Raw genomic sequence first — 17,928 nt, 5'->3', positions numbered from 1 at the left:
CGTAGGCGTATTTTAGAAGAAACAGTTGAGTACTTTTAGTCATTATTTTACCACTGTATGTATTTTATATGTTTTAATGCAATTTATGGCTTAGAAACCATACCATGCTTTGACAGTACTAGTTTATAATGCTTTTCGTATTATAAGCCCTGTACTTTATAACCAGTATTACAATTGTAGCAGTACATTTCTTATGCTTGAGAAGGAAGACTGTTCACTAAATACTTTTTATTGAAAATGCCTGTCTCTCTATTTTCTCAGCACCTCTAGTTAAATGAAGCATGCACGATTGACTGAGTAAAATAGTTATCTATTGTTTCTGCGACTCTAGAGATTGATTTCTTATTCTTGGGAAACAAAGTTGTCATGTTTATGCGGCTGTCAGAAACTAATCTCTTCTTGTGAATTCGAGAAAGTTTCTAGTGACCTCTGAGCTAGCTGGCACTCACAATTAAGTCTAATATATTCATTCGATAGAGACCTAGTCGACCTTAGTCCTGCATCTAAACTATAGTATATATTATTCCAATGCGCAGAGCCTATTGGGAATATAGGAACTACACTACGAGAAACTGCACAGGGAATGGGCATCCATAGTACCCAGCAGCAAGGCCAGTGGCCAGTACAAAAGAGCAAAGTAAGTGCATGAGAACCAGCAATGGGAAAGGGCATCAACAGTGATGAACAGCACGGCCAATGGCCAGTCCACAGTTCAAAGTAGGTGTATGAGAACCTGCACAGGGAATGGGCATCAACAGTGATGAACAGCAAGTCCAGTGGCCTGTCCACAGTTAAAAGTAGGCACATGTGTGCATGAGAAGCTCCACAGGGAATGGGCATCAACAGCAATGAACAGCCAGGCCATTGGCCAGTCCACAGTTCAAAGTAGGTACATGAGAACCTGCACAGGGAATATGCATCAACTGTGATGAACATCAAGGCTATTGGACAGTCCACATTTCAACGTAGGCACATGTGTGCATGAGAGGCTGCGCAGGGAATGGTTGAGACTGTACACTGCCATGGTCAGCAACACAGCTAGGGGGATAACAATGGGCAGTCCAAGCACCGCTCTGGGAGGGACAGGTGTGTGAGGGGAACGTTGACTCAGACTTGGTTGTCATTCGGACTGGGAGCTGGCTGAATTTTGGGTCAGTGGAGGACTGGACCTGGGAGAGAGAGGACCAGCTGAGATAGAAGCAGCAGTAGCTTTGGGAGCCGGAGGGCTGCTTGGACCGGGTGGTGGGGTGACTTGTGGAGGTGGTGTCATGCTGCCCTGAGACACAGTGTGGGAGGGAGAATGGTGAGGGGTGCCTTTTCACTTCTTTTGTACTTGATAGGGATGGCAATGCTTTTTGGCTTTAGGGACCGGAGCTGGACTCTGAGCCTGTGAATGGCTGCCATCACTGTGGAGGACAAAGACTGGACAGTCCTGTGTAGCCCACCCATGTCTGAATGAATGCCATCCATGATAGCAACTTCCTGTGCCAACTTCTTGTCATAGTGTAGAAAGGCATTCAGCAGAGTTGTATGACCTACACGCAGCTGGCACAAATGGTCCACAGCCTCAACACTGAGATCAGCAGGGGAGACAGGGGCAGCGGGCAGGGGCAGCGGTGCCACGGGGAAGGACACTCTTCCCTTCTTACTGGTGTGAGCATGTGCAGTGCAGCACTAGTGGAAGTAGCTGGGAGGGCAGGCACTGGACGATGTGTGGTGGAAGAGGAGGCAGATTTCCCACTCCCGTGCCAGCCAACATAGAGGAGTCACCGCTGGTGTCAGATGATGTTGAGGTCGGTGTCTCAGGCTGTTATTCCTCAAGCAATCTCCTGTCCCCCTCCGAGGTTCTGGTCACATCAGTTTAGTGTCAGCATGCTCATGTGTAGCAGTCATGCCGGATGCCTCACCACTGATGTCTGTCCCCGGTCCTTCTGTGCCCTCGGTAGATGCTGAAAGAGCTAGAGACGTAGGTACGATTTAGTGCCATTCACACAAACATCATATGCAAGCAAAGCACAAAACAAGATGATGATACCCCCATGTTGCACAGCACCCTGTGCAGTCACTTTGTGCAAACTTTATTCCAAAGTCAAAAATTGCATGGTATCATACACACTTGGCATAATTGACCTATGTTATGTCCACACAGCCAAAAAGCTTGTCCATGCCTCCGTGTTACCAGACATGCAGATCCCTCTGAGCATACCTAAGTCTCTGAGGCTGAAAAATATTTACCTCCCAACATGTTGTCACAGTCACATAGAGAGTCACCATAAAGGGACTACACAGATAGAGACTCCTAAATAAAAGTTTGCTATGGCCATGAGCACATGCCATCCACCATGTCATACTTTGGGGTACAACTACAGTTGCGCATTGGTGTCAGATGTGTAGCTCTCACGATTATGAGGTCAGGCACTGCACACATTGATGAAAGCACACTCAGATGAGGCACACTGCCGTTCACTGCCATGGGATGTCCCTGACTCCCCCAATGCAGCCGATGTCATAAGGCCACAACTCAGAATGCAATGTCAAGGGCCATTATATCAATGACATGAGAAAATACATGTAGCGAAAATGCATGACAGCTGCACCCAACACAGAGGCCACTTACAAGCCATTGCATCACACTAGCAACATCACAGAGCTCAGCACTGGCTCAGGCTTGGAATACATGCAGTCACTCATAACCAAAGTCACCCTTCAAAGGCTACTCACCCCCATCTTACTGCTGATGGACCTTCAAAAGTGCATCCAGCTCAGGCTGTGTCAAAGCTAAGATGTGGGCCATTAGTGGTGTCATGGTCCTGCACGGTAACCTGCCAGTCCGAGGGAGCACCCCCAGGGTCATCTCTGCCATGTTTTTGCTCAGCCGGCAGAAGTCATCCCTCCTCTTGTGACAGTATGTGTGCGGTTGGTTGGAGGCACCCATAGCCCGCAACCAGCGTGCAATTGCCCTCCATACAGCCTTCCGCTGGTGGACTTTGAGCTGCAGGCATGGGAGACAAGAGGAGGACATTTCAGTGACACTGGGTTATGTATCACGACCTCTCAGTACAGGAGCATGCACTAACTCAGCACTACTTCACAGATATGTTTAGCAGAGACGATACAGCATGAAACATAGTACATAAGCATGGGATAATCATACCAAAATGCATGCAGGTATGAGGATGGACACAGTACCTGCCCATCTCATACACATGCCGAATGCCGGCAGAGAAAGCAATGTGAAGGCGGCCCACATCTGCTATCCAGTTTGTGGGTGAGCAAGTCATATATTGGAAATGATGTGTTGGGGTAGACTCACTGTGTTCAACACTGCACACCCCTCAATGTCCTTGCCCTGTTAATGGCTCACTGTGTCATTTAGGGACATGATCTCACAATCTCACACCCTTTAAACAAGGTCGGTTTTGTGCAATCCACAGACCTGAGATAGCTCTTTGATGGATAGGGTAGCAGACAACCCATATATCTCAATGTGTCCATTCAGTGATTTGTCCTTATCAAATTGGGCAGTCCCTGGGCAGGCCAGGGGGCTCACACTAAGGTTCAACGTGGGGCATCAGAAATGTCCCATGCAGGGACACTCTGAGAGGGCAAACAATGCCTACACATGCGAGTCAGTTCACATAATGATAAAAATAGAAGGGGGTTGGTTCAAAAGTACAACAATCTGCTGAGTCATCGGTGAATTTCCATCAGGAGTGTCTCCCTCTGGTATTTCACTCTTTTGCATACTACTGACACATCCATGGTGGCAATATTAAGTCAGACACACTTCCATCATTACACTGTAGACTTAAACTCTTGGTAATGTCACAGATGAGGCTGTGAAGAACCTCATGGACCCAAACATGCATTAGAACAGGCAATTTCTTTCCTGACTCCAGCTTACCAAACTTGCAGTGTCACTATATGGCTGCAAAAACACAGCATATCTCTCCCATCCTGATATGCAGCCAGGGAAATGTGTAGAAATAGGCCACAAAATCCTGTCCCCTGAAGTCTGCATGCTAGGCAGTGTATCACACAAAGCCACACTTTCGGGCACATACTGCAGCAAATCAAATTCATGTGTGCACTCCCTGTAAACTCACTACCAATATGAAACACTTACCATGAAATCTGGAGCACCAAAAAGCCTCCCATGCTGTGTGAGCACCTCATCCACCAGGACCGCCAGCTCCTCTCTGGTGAAGGGATGGGCCCTGATGTTCAGTTCAGTGTCTGGGTCCAGGAGACAGGAGAAGCTCCAGTTGGTAGTGAAGAGTGTCAAACAGCAGTGTCTGGAATCAGCAGATACGTGAGGCTCTCTCCCACACATATATAGCTCCCTGGGGTAGTTTCAGTAGTTCTGAGCTGCTGCAATTGGAGTTCCAGGTCTGCTTTTTTCAAATGCATCCAATGACCTGCCCGCGGTGCCTGAGCATGCCTACTGCGATTTTCAAAATTGCATTATGCTACCTCGATTGCGGTTCCTATTGACTGTAAGGGCTTGGGCATTGGCAGTGTCATACCGCAGGGGCCAGGTGGTGGCTACTGTGATCATGCAACTTTTAATCGCATTCAATGTCTGACTCCACGGTGGCGATGCATGCCTACCGCAATTTTCAAAATTGCATTAGGCTTCCAAAAATTTCAGTTACCTTTGGCTGAAAAGGCCTGGTCATTGGTGGTGTCACCCTGCAGGGGCAAGGCGGTCGCTAACGCGATTGTGCATCTTTCAATTGCATCCAATGACAGGCCTGCGGTGGTGGAGCACGCCTACTGCGATTTTCTAAATTGCATTAGGCTACAGCAATTGCGGTTCCCATTGGCTGTAAGCGCTTTGGCATTGGAGGTGTAACACTGCAGGGGCCAGGCGGTCGCTACCGCGATCGTGCACCTTTCAATTGCACTCAATGTCCGGCTCTGCAGTGGCGATGAATGCCTACTGCGATTTTCAAAATTGCATTAGGCTTCCAAAAATTGTGGTTCCCATTGGCGGTAAGGGTTTGGGCATTGGCGGTGACACACCGCAGGGGCCAGGCGGTCGCTACCGCGATATGACTACTATCCATTCGTGCCAGTGACAGTGATTTGGGTAGCGGAGCATGCCAACCTCCATTTCCCAATGTGTGAATCACTACTGCGATTGCGGTTCACATGGGTTGTAAGGGCATGGGCTTTGGCGGTGACTCACCACAAGGGCCAGCCGGTTGCTACCACTATATGGCTGCTATCCATTGTTGCCAATGACCACGATTTGGGTTGTGGAGCACGTTGACAGCACCTATGGACACATCATGCTGTGTCAATGGCAATGGCCAGTTCTCGAGCTTACAGCAGAGTACAAAGTTCCCCGGGGAGAGTGCTACAGAGTGGAGAGGAAAGTTGATGTCACACGTCAAGGGAATAGAAGGGTTCCCTTATCGGAACTTAGAGAGCCTCACACACCCAGAGCATTAGGTGTGAAACACACCCTGACTGAAGGGTGTCCAGTATCATCATCGACTCACTGCCCCTCAACAGACCGGCACTGCAATGTCTGACGGAGTCCCAAAGGGCACTCTTTTGTCGGGGTTCTTTTGTTCCTTGCCGATGGTGGGTGTGAGTGAGGATGGAGGAAAGTGTAGTCGGTGCAAAAGTGAGTGAATGTTAAAAAGGGTAATGAGTCCACAATGACTTTTATTGACGTGGCTGATTCCCTGATTAAAAGGGGTGAGGGGGGAGCTAGAGACCGTATAGATATACAGAAAACTAACTCAACCCCCTGGTGTGGTCAACATGTTTCTCGCCAACCGGCGATTCGTCAGGACCTCAACAAAGTACTACACAAGAAGAAAAAAAGGAATAGGTGCTCATTCACGTAGTAAAAAGCAAATACAACCTCTGTAGGTCGGAGTAAAAGAGGGCAACGGGGTCCTGCTCTAATTAGGCGACCCTAAGGGAAATTGACATGAGCCTCGCAGCATGCTCCCGTGAGGCCAGTGCTGTCTGATGGATGAACCTTTGTACTGCTGCTGGATTGGCGGGACACCTACCCCTCACGCTCAACGCACCTGGTCAGGGTGCGGAGCAACTGGTTCTCAACAGTACACAGTAGACACCTGATTCATGGCACCAGATAGCGCAGAAAATGCCAATGTAACATTGAACACATAGGCATGTACTCCCTCACATGTCACTTTTGATATTGCTGGGCATGTACACAGATCAGTGTTGTGATGGACTCTCCAATATGTACACATGTCAATGTGTGATATGGCTAAGCAACAAACATTGATGAATGTCTGACTACATAATGTGCATATTTCACTGTGTAGTTTGCTTTGCTCATGCACATACTTGATCTTGATGTACAGACTGTGCTCATTGTGTTGTGTATTTGTGCCCTGTTTGACTTACGCAAGAAGGTATGGCAGGTACAGCAGCTAGGTAGGAGCCAGTACTATTGCTGTTTCACACATTGGCTGTATGAACTACTGTCAGGGCTGGTTACGCAAGATGAGGACATATGCCTTTGGACATTCACATAGTCAGATTTTGTTTTGGAGGTACTCACTGTGTGAAAAGTGGACAAGTGTACAACTAGTGTAGCTGAAGCTGTCCCTGCATGTAAGTTGTGCTGTAAGCTGAACTGTTAATCCAGTCATTGTTGGTGTTGTGTCAGTCAGAACTTAAGATGTTGGGCACATCTCATGGTGGATTGCAATGACATGTGCCCCCTTTCATCTGACCTAGGAAGCGACCAAATGTGCATTGTCCCTTCACAGTGTTGGTGGACATGGAGGATGAGGACGTCATATGGATATTCCGTCTGGATTGACCCTACAAGACCTATGTGCTCTGTTGGTGTTAGGGTTTGTGCACAGCAAAGAGCATGTCCCCTCTCATTGCACTAGTGGTCTCTGTAATATCTCTCTTTAAACATACTACTGAAAGCCTTTCTTGTTATCTCAGCCCCTCCCTAAGACGTCTGTGTATGTTGCTCAATGTATTCACAAGTTTGGACATTGCTGTCTTGTTTGCACATTGGACCTTGCTTTTACCAAGGCTTATTTAGAAGACATTAGACCTTGCTTTTACCAAGGCTTATTTAGAACACTCCTCCCTAGGCCATGTGTTACTTCAACTCATTAGCATAATAACTGAAGCTCTGTCCACCTGCTTGTGAGAACCACACCCAGTTCTTCGAACCACACCCAGCTCTTCAAACAACTCCCAGCCATGTCTATAAAAGGCAGCCCCTGAGCCTCACCCAGTGCTTGTGCTCATCTACCTCCCACTTACCTGAGAACAGATCCTTCGGCGGTGGCACACCTAGTCAAGGTTAGACTGATCAGTATCCCTTTTCAGCAACAAGTAAGTGCAAAACCTTTTATTACCTGAAAGAACTTTATCGGCGATTTCTGGATTCATGTAAAGACAATTTGGAACAAGATATCTCCCACAAACTTTGTGGTTCAAACCCTTTGGTACAAGAATACTTTGTGGAACTTTGTGAAATAAACATTGTTTTACATGGAACTTTTTTAAGAATCGAACAGAGGAAACTATTGACAGCAAGGCAAACAGTAAATCAAGGACTTGCACAAATTACCTGCTGTATTTTGATGTAAAAGTACAGTATTTGTTTTATAAAAAGTCTGGAAATGTGTGAGAAGTGAGTTTGCTATTAAGAATTTATGCTTTAGTTATATTAAGGTGAATGTTAGATGTTGGTAATTCTGATAATGATATTCTTTTGATTTTACAGAAGTTTTACAGTAATAGAAAACACATCCCAAAACAGTAACACATTCCAAACCTGGAAGCTTAAGACGAGGATCCAAGAGGTACTTTTAGAAGAGAATTTCTAATAAGATTAAGGTTTAGTTAAGGTTTAGTCAGGAACACATTTAGGGATAGGTTGCACTTATCTGTTCTTTGTTTATGTTTCATTAGGCACCAGTTTCTACAGAAGTCAGAGAGGGCCGCAGATTTTAGCAGCTCTTCTACAGTGGAAACGCAAGAACGGTGTTGTTTCTCTTTTTTTATTTTATCCACTTCCCCCCTTCCCTTGAGCTTCTGGTTCTTAGTGCACTGTTTTAAAACTAGTGTGCTGGAACAAGCAGTTTCAGGGTGGGGTCGGACTGTCTTCAACCTCCATCGGAACTGAACAGAAAGTCAGGTTAGCTGGGCTTTGACAGTTGGACTTCGACTGCTTTCACACCAGTGTCTAAGGTGATGGCAGCCCTGCAATAGTTTGCTACTGGATCTTTCCAGTATACGGTGTCCTTTGCAGGTGGGATGTTGCAACCTATTTTCAGCATGGTGCTACGTGATGTTCTGACCTACAAGGACAGATACATTCATTTGCCGAGGGGCATGAATTTGCGGTCGTAAAGGGTGATTTGTATGCCCTTGGCACATCCCTAATGTTGTAGGTGCCATTGACTGCACATGTTGGCCTGGTTCCACCACAGGCACGTGAGCACATCTACAGGAATAGGAAACATTTCCATTCTATCAATGTGCAAGTGGTGTGCCCGGCGAATAGTATTATCTCACACGTCTGTGCCAAATTTCCCGGCTCTGCCCATGACTCGTACATCCTACGCAACAGCATTGTGCCACAGCTGATGGCCAATCTGCTTCCGGAGCATGCATGGATTGTGGGTGAGTACGCAGAGTCAAGTAGCATGCTGTATGCGTGACATGCTGTCCTCTGCCACAGTTATATCACAAAATCAGTTTGTGCATCTCACACCTAGGTGACTGGCATTGGTTGCTGAGCCCACTGCGGAATCCCATGACCCCGTGTGATGTCTGCTACAATGATGCCCATGGGAGGACACGTCGTGTGGTGGAGCGTACTTTTGGTCTTCTGAAGTCATGATTTCACTGCCTGGACAAGACCGGAGGTGCACTGATGTACTAGCCCAAAAAGGTGTGTCAGTTTGTAGTTGCATGCTGCATGCTCCAAACCTGGCCTGGCTCAAGGAGATCCCCTGCTCCCGGGCGCTGATGAGCACCCAAAGGCCCGGCCTGCAAACCCACACATGTCCAGTGATGAGGATAGTGGAGAGGAGGAAGGGATCTACCTGTGTCAACAGCTCATCAACCGCTATTTCCCTTGAAGTTGAGTGAAAATGTACAATGTGGCCAATGTCTGCTGATGTTGTTGTTGGTGAAAAGACCTAGGAGAACCTTGTTACTGCTGCCTGTTATTTAGGGGTGAGCGGAATTTGCATAATTGCGTTACGCAAATCCCTGCGAAACAGTAAAAAATCTCTGCGAACACGCAGAAATTCTGCGAACACGTGGAATTGCTTGTTTGAGATGCTTTTTTCCTGTTCGCTATCGCTGTTTGCATGCTTGCGGGGAAATATCTTGCGAACGCGCATTTTGAAAATGCGAACAAGCAAAAAATTACGCAAAGTCACGGAGTGCATATTTTGGGGAATTTTGCGTTCTCTACAGAACCCGAAATTATGCAAATTACGCAAGCGGAACGGAATTTGCCACCCAGGCCTACTGTTGTTGTCTCGGTGGTGGCTGCTAATGTTTCTGGGACACGGTATTTATGCACAGATACAGGATGTCTATGTTGGTATTGCTGTTCATTGTAATGTGTGCAGATTGGAGTACCTTGATGACAAGTGTTGTGTAATGGCTGTGATGCCACCGCCTGACAAGTGAATATTGATACATTATAATCATGGTCAACATTGTACATCCTGTTATATACATGGAGCAGACACGAAGACATAGGTGTGTAAGGAGTGTTTATTTACAATGGGTATATGTGACAGGGAAGTGAATATATATGAAAAGGTGAATAGGGAATCAAGGAGTTGTCAGTGATGGAAAATGAGACAATCGAGTGGTGACCCTGTCATACAGGCGGATGCCATAAACCTGGCAGTGTGGGGAAGGACACTCAACAAAATCAATGCAATAGTGAAGAGGGGTGCCATCATTGCTGGCTCCTTGACTGGCGTTTGGCTGGTGCTTTGCCACAGGATCCTCCCTAGGATTTCTTTGGAAGGCCCCTCGATGGTTTGGCAGGGGGGCCCTCTGCTTCAGGCTCAGCGGGGTCTAAGGACTCTCCCCTCTCTGTGGCTGCAGAGGGTGTTGGGGAACTGTCATCCTGCGGGCCACTGGTGGGAGGTGGAGCTGTTTGAACCGTAGGCCTGTCTCTCAGAAGCGCCACAAGCAGGCCCAAGAGGTCCATGATTTGGCCCATGCGGGTGTCTATGGACCTCAGCAGCAGGCGGAGCTCACAGGAATCTTCCAGTATGTCCCTGGGCTCGTTCATAGGCCCCAAGGACTCTGGCGATGTTGGCCAGGGCTTCGGTCCCAGTGTCTGGTTGTGTTTGACTCCCACTTGCCCTTCCACCTGCCCTACTGTCACGGACCTGTGGCGTCACCACTCAATGCACCCACCTACTCTTCCTGCCCTCCTCAGTTAGTGGGGTGGGGTGGTTATCCTCTGAGGCAGGGAGAGTGTTTCAGGCAGCACTGGTGGTGGTAGTGGTGGAGGCCACACAGGTCGTTAAAGCAGGGGTCAGCGTAGTTGTTGTTGCTGATGTGGTGGCAGGGGGACAGTGGGGTCCTGGGTCCTCTTGCGTCCTAGCATGCCTGATGGGCCGGCTTCTTGCTCCGCATCCTCAAAATCCAGGGAGCCATCATCAGAGAGTCCATGTTCCGGTGTTGGTGACTGGCTCTGCAGGTTGGTGTAATCATCTTCTGCTGTCACTTCTTGGTTACCTGTGGGATAGAGTGGAAATAGTCTTTGACTTGCACCCCTCAAGCTTGGTGTTAGTTGTATCTTATTTACAGGTTATGCACCACACAATTTACTGGTTATCACATTATATGTCTGCACAGTTCTGTGCATCATGACATGATGTGCAGGTACACACATAACTTGTCCTTGGTGTGACATGTCAACAGATACCATGCGCCATGTGCAGATGTTGTGAGTACAAGGACATGTTGTCATCCAACGACTAGCGGCACAATGACTTTATGTGAAGCATGTTCATTGATTACTCTGCGTTTCACATGTTACATCTGAGCATGAACTAGCCATTGTTATCTCATGCATACCTTTATCATGTTATGTGCATTGCTTTATTTGTACTACAGACAATGCTTACTTTGTTTTCATATGGTTCTTCAAGCTCTGCCTCCATGGAACTTACCGATAGCATTAATTGCTGTGCATGATTGTTCCCTGAATTTCTTCAACATGTGATTTGGTGAGTCACACTTTGGTTGTTGTGACAGTTACATACTCTTAGCTGCACACTGTAACTGGCTATTGGATCTGTGTACATTTTGGTGGGATGTGAGGGCTGGTTTTGTCATATGGCTCTATGCTTTTATAGAGGAATTGCAGGGTGCATGCATTGTCTACTTTCCTCTTCTGTTGTCACATTTGGGTGGAATTTATTACACTTATCTCTGGTTGTGTGTTGGAGTGCTACATCCTACTCAGGGTTGGGACAAGGATGCCTGGTGGAAGTTGTAGTACAGGCCTCCACCCCAAACACTCCTCCCTGGGAAGATGGCTCCCTACCTGTTAGGTGAAGGTGAACAATGCAGTGCCTGCCACATGCTTCTGGGTGTCGTAGAGTGCTACATCCTGATCTAGGGTGGGACCGGAGGGCCTGGTGGGAGTTGTAGTGCAGGCCCCTCACCCCCAAACACCCCTCCCTGGGAAGATGGCTACTTCCCTGTTAGGGGAAGGTGAATAATACAGTGGCTGCCACATGCTTCTGGGTGGGTGGGAGAAGTGTTCCATATTGCTGAGCTGTGGAACAAGGGTGACTGGTAGGAGCTGTAGTACAGGCCTCCCACCCACAAACACCCCTCCCTAAGAAGATGGCTACCTACCTGTTAGGTGAAGGTGAACAATACACTGGCTGCCACATGCTTCTAGGTGGGAGGAAGTGCTCCATCTTGCTGAGTTGTGGAACAAGGGAGCCTGGTGGGAGATGTGGTGCAGGCCTCCCACCCACAAACCCCCTCCCTAGGAAGATGGCTACCTACCTGTGAGTTTGGTTGTTATAATACAATGGCTGCCACATGCTTCTGGGTGGGGGGATTGCTACATCCTGCTCAGGGGTGGGATGAGGGGCCTGTTGGGAGTTGTAGTGCAGGCCACCCAAACACTCCTCATTGTTAAGATGGCTACCTACCTGTATGTTTGGTTGGTGGAATGTAATAGCTGCAACATGCTTCTGGGAAGGGTGGGTGCTCCACCTTGCTGAACTGTGGGACATGGGGGCCTGTTGGGATTTGTAGTGCAGTCCTTCCACCCCCAAACACCCCTCCCTGGGAAAATGGCTACCTACCTGTTAGGGGAAGGTGAACAGTGCAGTGTCTGCCACATGCTGCTGGTGGAAGTGCTACATCCTGCTCAGTGGTGTGACAAGGGGGCCTGGTGGAAGTTGTAGTGCTGGCATCCCACCCCCAAACATCCCTACCTGGGGAGATGGCTACCTACCTGTTAGGGGAAGGTGAAAAGTACAGTGCCTGCCACATCCTGCTGAGGGGGAAGGGGGAAGTGCTACATGCTTCTCCGTGGAGTGGCAAGGGGTGCCTGGTGGTAGTTGTAGTACTGGCTGTCTGTACACATGCAACACTGGGAGTGTTGCTGGCTACCTTTGGGGTGATTCATATAGAGTGAATGTTACATATGTGAGACTTGTGTTGGGTTGTGTCTGGTGCAGATGAATGGAATTGGGCCTAGGAGGTGTAGCTCTGTAGTTGTGAAGACTGTACATGGCAGCGTAATGGTTGACATTTGTTTGTACTTACCCACCTCCACTCCCCCGGCTATTCCTGTGAGACTCTCTGGATGCTGTTTGACAGGCACCTTCTCCTCCTATACAGTGATGTTCTTGCTGGAATGGGAGGGCCACCGCCAGTCATTTGAACCAGTGGATAGTTCTTGTAGTTCTTCTGTTTCACCAGCCTCTTCAGGTCATGTCACCACTTCTCCCTTGTGCTCTGTGACCTTTCCCCCCCTCCCTTCGCCACCGGACTGCTCTCGGCCGAGCATTGACGCCGAGGGTTGGTTTCCTGGTTTTGACAGCCATAGTGGGTGTGGGCTGTCCGGGGACGCGCTCTAGTTGCGCTTAAAAGGGGCTTAGAGAGCCCGACGACTGATTTGACAGAAGGATTCTTTCCCCCTCCTGAGGCGGAAGCCGGGAGGTCTCTCTCTTTCACTTTTTGTGCATTTTAATATTTGCGTGTGCCTTTTAATAATCGCGTGTGCTTGATTCAATAAGCATTATTTTGTGGCTTGATTTAATAAGCTTTTTACTTTTGTCCTGAGACTCCCTTGTGCTCTGTGACCTTTCCCCCCTCCCTTCGCCACGGACCGCTCTTGGCCGAGCATTGACGCTGAGGGTTGGTTTCCTGGTTTTGGCGGCCATATTGGGTGTGGGCTGTCCGGGGACGCGCTCTAGTTGCGCTTAAAAGGGGACGGACATGCCTCCGCGCAGCGGACGCGCCGGACCTACACCGGAGTCGTGCCAGAGTCCTGCCCGTCTGCGCCCGTCTGAGCACAAACGGGCACTAGGGCCTACCCCCCCTGTTAGTCGACTGACATATTCTTCAGGTGAGCTACACCATCTAGATTCTAGCACTCTTACCTTACCTTCAACCACTCTGACCAAGTTAAAAGCGACAGGTATATTGTCCACTAATAAGAGTATGCCGGGGCGTCACCCCAGCCAGAGGCTAAACAGCCTGAATACTAGATCTCTACAAAAACACCATTTTGAAATTTTTTCTCTTCTTCAAGATGAAGACATTGATATCCTAACTCTTACAGAAACGTGGCTGGGCGACAGCTCTCTACCCGATATCTGTGCCGCCCTCCCTAATGATTATGATGCTATATGGCATAATCATGCAGACAATGCCCGAGGGGGCAGCGTAGCAATTCTCTTTAAAAAACACTTAACGGTCACTAAATTAATGGCCGAAACAGTTGATCTAGCGGATATACTTGGGGTAAAGATTACTCTGAGAAACACCTGCTTTATCAACCTTACAGTCTACCGCCCCCCAAAATCTACCTCTCTGTTTAATGACCAATTGACCCCAATCATCTCAGATATATGTACACGTTATCAAAAGGTCTTAATACCAGGAGATCTTAATGTCCACTGGGACAAATCATGCAAGGACGGGGCAACGCGACTGCTGGAAAATACTATGACCACACTTGGGTTCAAACAATTAGTAGAGGCACCCACACATATTAAAGGTCACACTCTTGATCTTATTTGGACCTCTGATCTGGATGTAGCTCTAACAGATATCCTACCCTGTATATGGTCATTACCTGATAAACTGTGATATACCCATAGATGGCTATTTGCCTCAACCACTACCCCTTAAATCTAAAAATGTTCGTCAATGGAGGAAAATTGATTCAGAAACTCTGACGGACACCCTTCTCAAAAATTCACAGTTATATGATACGCATGGGGATCTTGATCAGGTATATGCGAATCTAATGCAAAATCTTGGTCAGGTCATTGATCAAATTGCACCCGAAAGAAATCAAAAGATAAATAGAACGGTAAACGGGGCCCCATGTGTCAATTCTTCCTTGAGAGACGCTGGAGGAAAACAAATGATCCCATAAACAGGGATCACTATAAAACGTTTCTTAAACTGTACAAAACCTGTTTTCGGTCAGCAAAATAGGAGTACTATGAATCCCGAATGAACAACGCGTACAATGTACAAAAATAAACCTTTAAGATCTTATCAGAACTGAGTAAGAAAGTAGAAAGATCTGAATCTCCAATTGATTGTAACACCTTTCAACACTACTTCCTCAACAAGGTACAAAATATTCTTAATGACATCAAGAATACCTCCAGCAGTCACTCCCTTTCTCCCTATCCCCAAGCCCCCGCCAAAATATACTATTTCTAAGTTTCCTTTGATTGATTATACAGTCTTAGGACAGCTCATGAATCGAACAAAGTCTGGTTCACCTGCAGATCCATGTCCCCTTAGCATTTTTCACCTGGCGCTCCCTGCTCTAGAAAGTCATTTTGTCTCCCTACTAAATAAATCATTAGACACTGGACAGCTTCCATCCAGTTTTAAAGAAGCACGAGTTAGGCTCCTAATAAAGAAGCCGGGGGCTGATCCCATCAACCTAAAAAATTATAGGCCAATACCTCAGCTACCTTTCCTGTCCAAGATTTTGGAACAACATGTTCTGATATCTCTTTCATCATTCCTGGAGTCACACCATCTACTCCATGAGCGTCAAGCAGGCTTTTGGGCGCATCATAGCACCAAATTGGTGATGCTTTCGGTGCTTGATGAGCTCAGAGGTATTGCTGACAGTAAAAAACCGAGTGCCCTGATATTATTAGACCTGTCAGTGGCATTCGATACTGTCAGCCATACCCTGCTTTTGGACAGACTGGCCGCGTTTGGGATACAAGAAGCAGCCTGTAAATGGCTCAAATCCTTTCTCTCTGGAAGATCTCAAAGGATTCAACTGGAGGACTGTGTATCAAACTCGGATATCCTGAAGTGTGGAGTCCCTCAGGGATCTGCTTTGTCCCCACTCCTTTTTATCCTTTATTTGCAGCCCTTAATTGACTCTTTGGTAAGCATGGGCTGTAAAACCTTCAACTATGCCGATGATACCCATTTGTTACTGAGTATTGATAATACGGCATTCGCACAGACCCATGCCCAAAAAATACTCAGTCATACGGTGAAGATAAACCCAGAAAAAACTGAGGTCCTGGTGGTTTCAACTGAAGCATCTCCTTGGGGAGACTTGTTCCGGCCTCAAGATCTTGGCCCGACCCCTAAATCCTGTGCCAATGTAAAAAGTCTAGGCATAAAGATTGATCATGAGTTGTCAATGGTCAGCCAGATCTCCTCAGTGGTTGGGACCTGCACTACCTTAATTAGACAGTTACGTAAGTTAGTCCCTCTGCTCTCCTCCTCCACGCTCAGTACAATTGTCTCTGCCACAATAATCTCTAGACTGGATTATGGGAATGCCCTGTACATGGGTCTTCCAAAAACACTGACAAATAGGTTGCAAGTGGTCCTGAATGATGCAAATAGGCTGATCTTTAGGCTACCTAGATGCACTCATGCATCGCCGTTGCTATGTAAGCTACATTGGCTCCCCATAAAACAACGGATGGAGTTCAAAAGTCTGTGCATCGCCCATAAGGAAATCTATGGTGAAGCACCTGCTTACATTACTTGGAGTTTACAAACCCATATGATCATTAAGGTCCTCGAACACTCCACTGTTGTCATGTCCCCAATCTAAATTAGCAATGAAGGGTGGCAGATCTTTTTCAGTGGTGGTTCCACAGTTTTGGAATAAACTTCCAGAGTCTCTCCGTAAGGAACCAAATCTGTTACAGTTCAGGAAATCTCTAAAAACACTCTTGTTTAGAAAAGCCCTAAGCTCCATTTAGTGTCATGACCTTAGTATTTGTTTATTTTGTTAATATAGCTTCTTTCTGTCAAAAGCGCCTAGAGTCCTGACGGTGAGTTGGCGCTATACAAGCTGTAGTTAACAATAACAATAACAATGATTACCTTCTTGGTGCGCGGGGAGGTCCCTACTGCATTCACCTTGTTGACTATCCTTCTCCACATTTGTGCTCTGGTGTCTGTTGGTCCAGATGACCAAACAATTGTGGTTCACTCTGATTATCCCATCTGCCATGACTGACAACTCATAGTCAGTGAATTTGGGCATTTTCTTTTGTGCCATGGTGTGTGATGTGCAAATAGTTAGAGGTGCAGTTGTGAGGGTGGTGCAGGTGGTGTGTGTGTGTTGTTGTGCTGGTGAGATGTGTGGTATTTTGCCTATCCAATGTGCTGCAGGGTTTAGTTCCTTCAGGGCTGGAGTAGTGCAACCGATTCTGGTCAGGGAAGGGGCTGGTTTTATACTCAGCTATGTAGGTGTGCCAAAATGGAGAATTGCTTCAGGTGTGTTGTGTGGGTTGGTCTGGGATTTGTATTTTTTAAGTTACTATGGGGGTGTGTCATTGGGTTATGTTAGAGGTTATGATGGCTGAGCTTGTTGGATGTGTGCACTTGGTGACCTTGTTGTGTGTTTATATTTTCAACCGCCATATTAGTCAAGGAGCATCCGCGGTGGTGAGTATGCATCAACCCTTCAGCCAGCTCTCCCATTCATCACTGTTTGCGATCGCAGCAGTCGGAAACAGCGGATCGTCCCGCTGGCACCTCACTGGAATCCTAATTTTACAGGCGGTCACTCTTCTGGCCGAGCAGCGGTTTTGCGAGTTTCTGTCACAAATCCGACCGCCGCAAATGGATTTTCACTAGCTCCACCTGCTACCGACAGGTTCTCGTGGCATCATTCCGCTGCGGTCTGAATCTTTCGGCGGTTGATCATAATCGGACCGCCGGCTTTGCCGCGGTACCAACGAACTGTGAATTTTCGCTACCATGGCGGTCGGGATGGTTTTCTGACCCCCCATCCTAAGGGACTCCTTTTTGTAGATTTCTGTAGGTGTCTCCATAGACACTGATTGAAATGATAGTAACATCCTTGTATTGATGTTTGCGGGTATGATTTTAGAATAGCAGAAATCATATCCTGCTCAAAATCTATAATTATTTCCTGTGGAAAATAATTATTTGTCTCTTTTTTAATTTTATTTAGTATTTCCATGTATGTTGAATTCTGTTTATTGGGTAGCAAGGTATGAACAAAGGGGATGTTAGTTTTCTGATGTCGGAGAATGGTAGGGACAGATTTTAAAAGTACCATCCATCATCCATGTTTCAAATTGTTGAAGCTTTATTAAATTGTTTGCAGTAGCAAACATAATTATTCTCTTTTCGTTGCATTTGCTTTCATAGAAAATAAAGGGTTCCTCATTGTGAGTTAAAGCTAGT

Source organism: Lissotriton vulgaris, chromosome 1_1 (assembly GCF_964263255.1).
Source record: "Lissotriton vulgaris chromosome 1_1, aLisVul1.2, whole genome shotgun sequence".
In the NCBI taxonomy this organism is placed as follows: Eukaryota; Metazoa; Chordata; class Amphibia; order Caudata; family Salamandridae; genus Lissotriton; species Lissotriton vulgaris.
The sequence above is the reverse complement of the archived record's forward strand: the minus strand, read 5'-3'. Positions refer to the sequence as shown.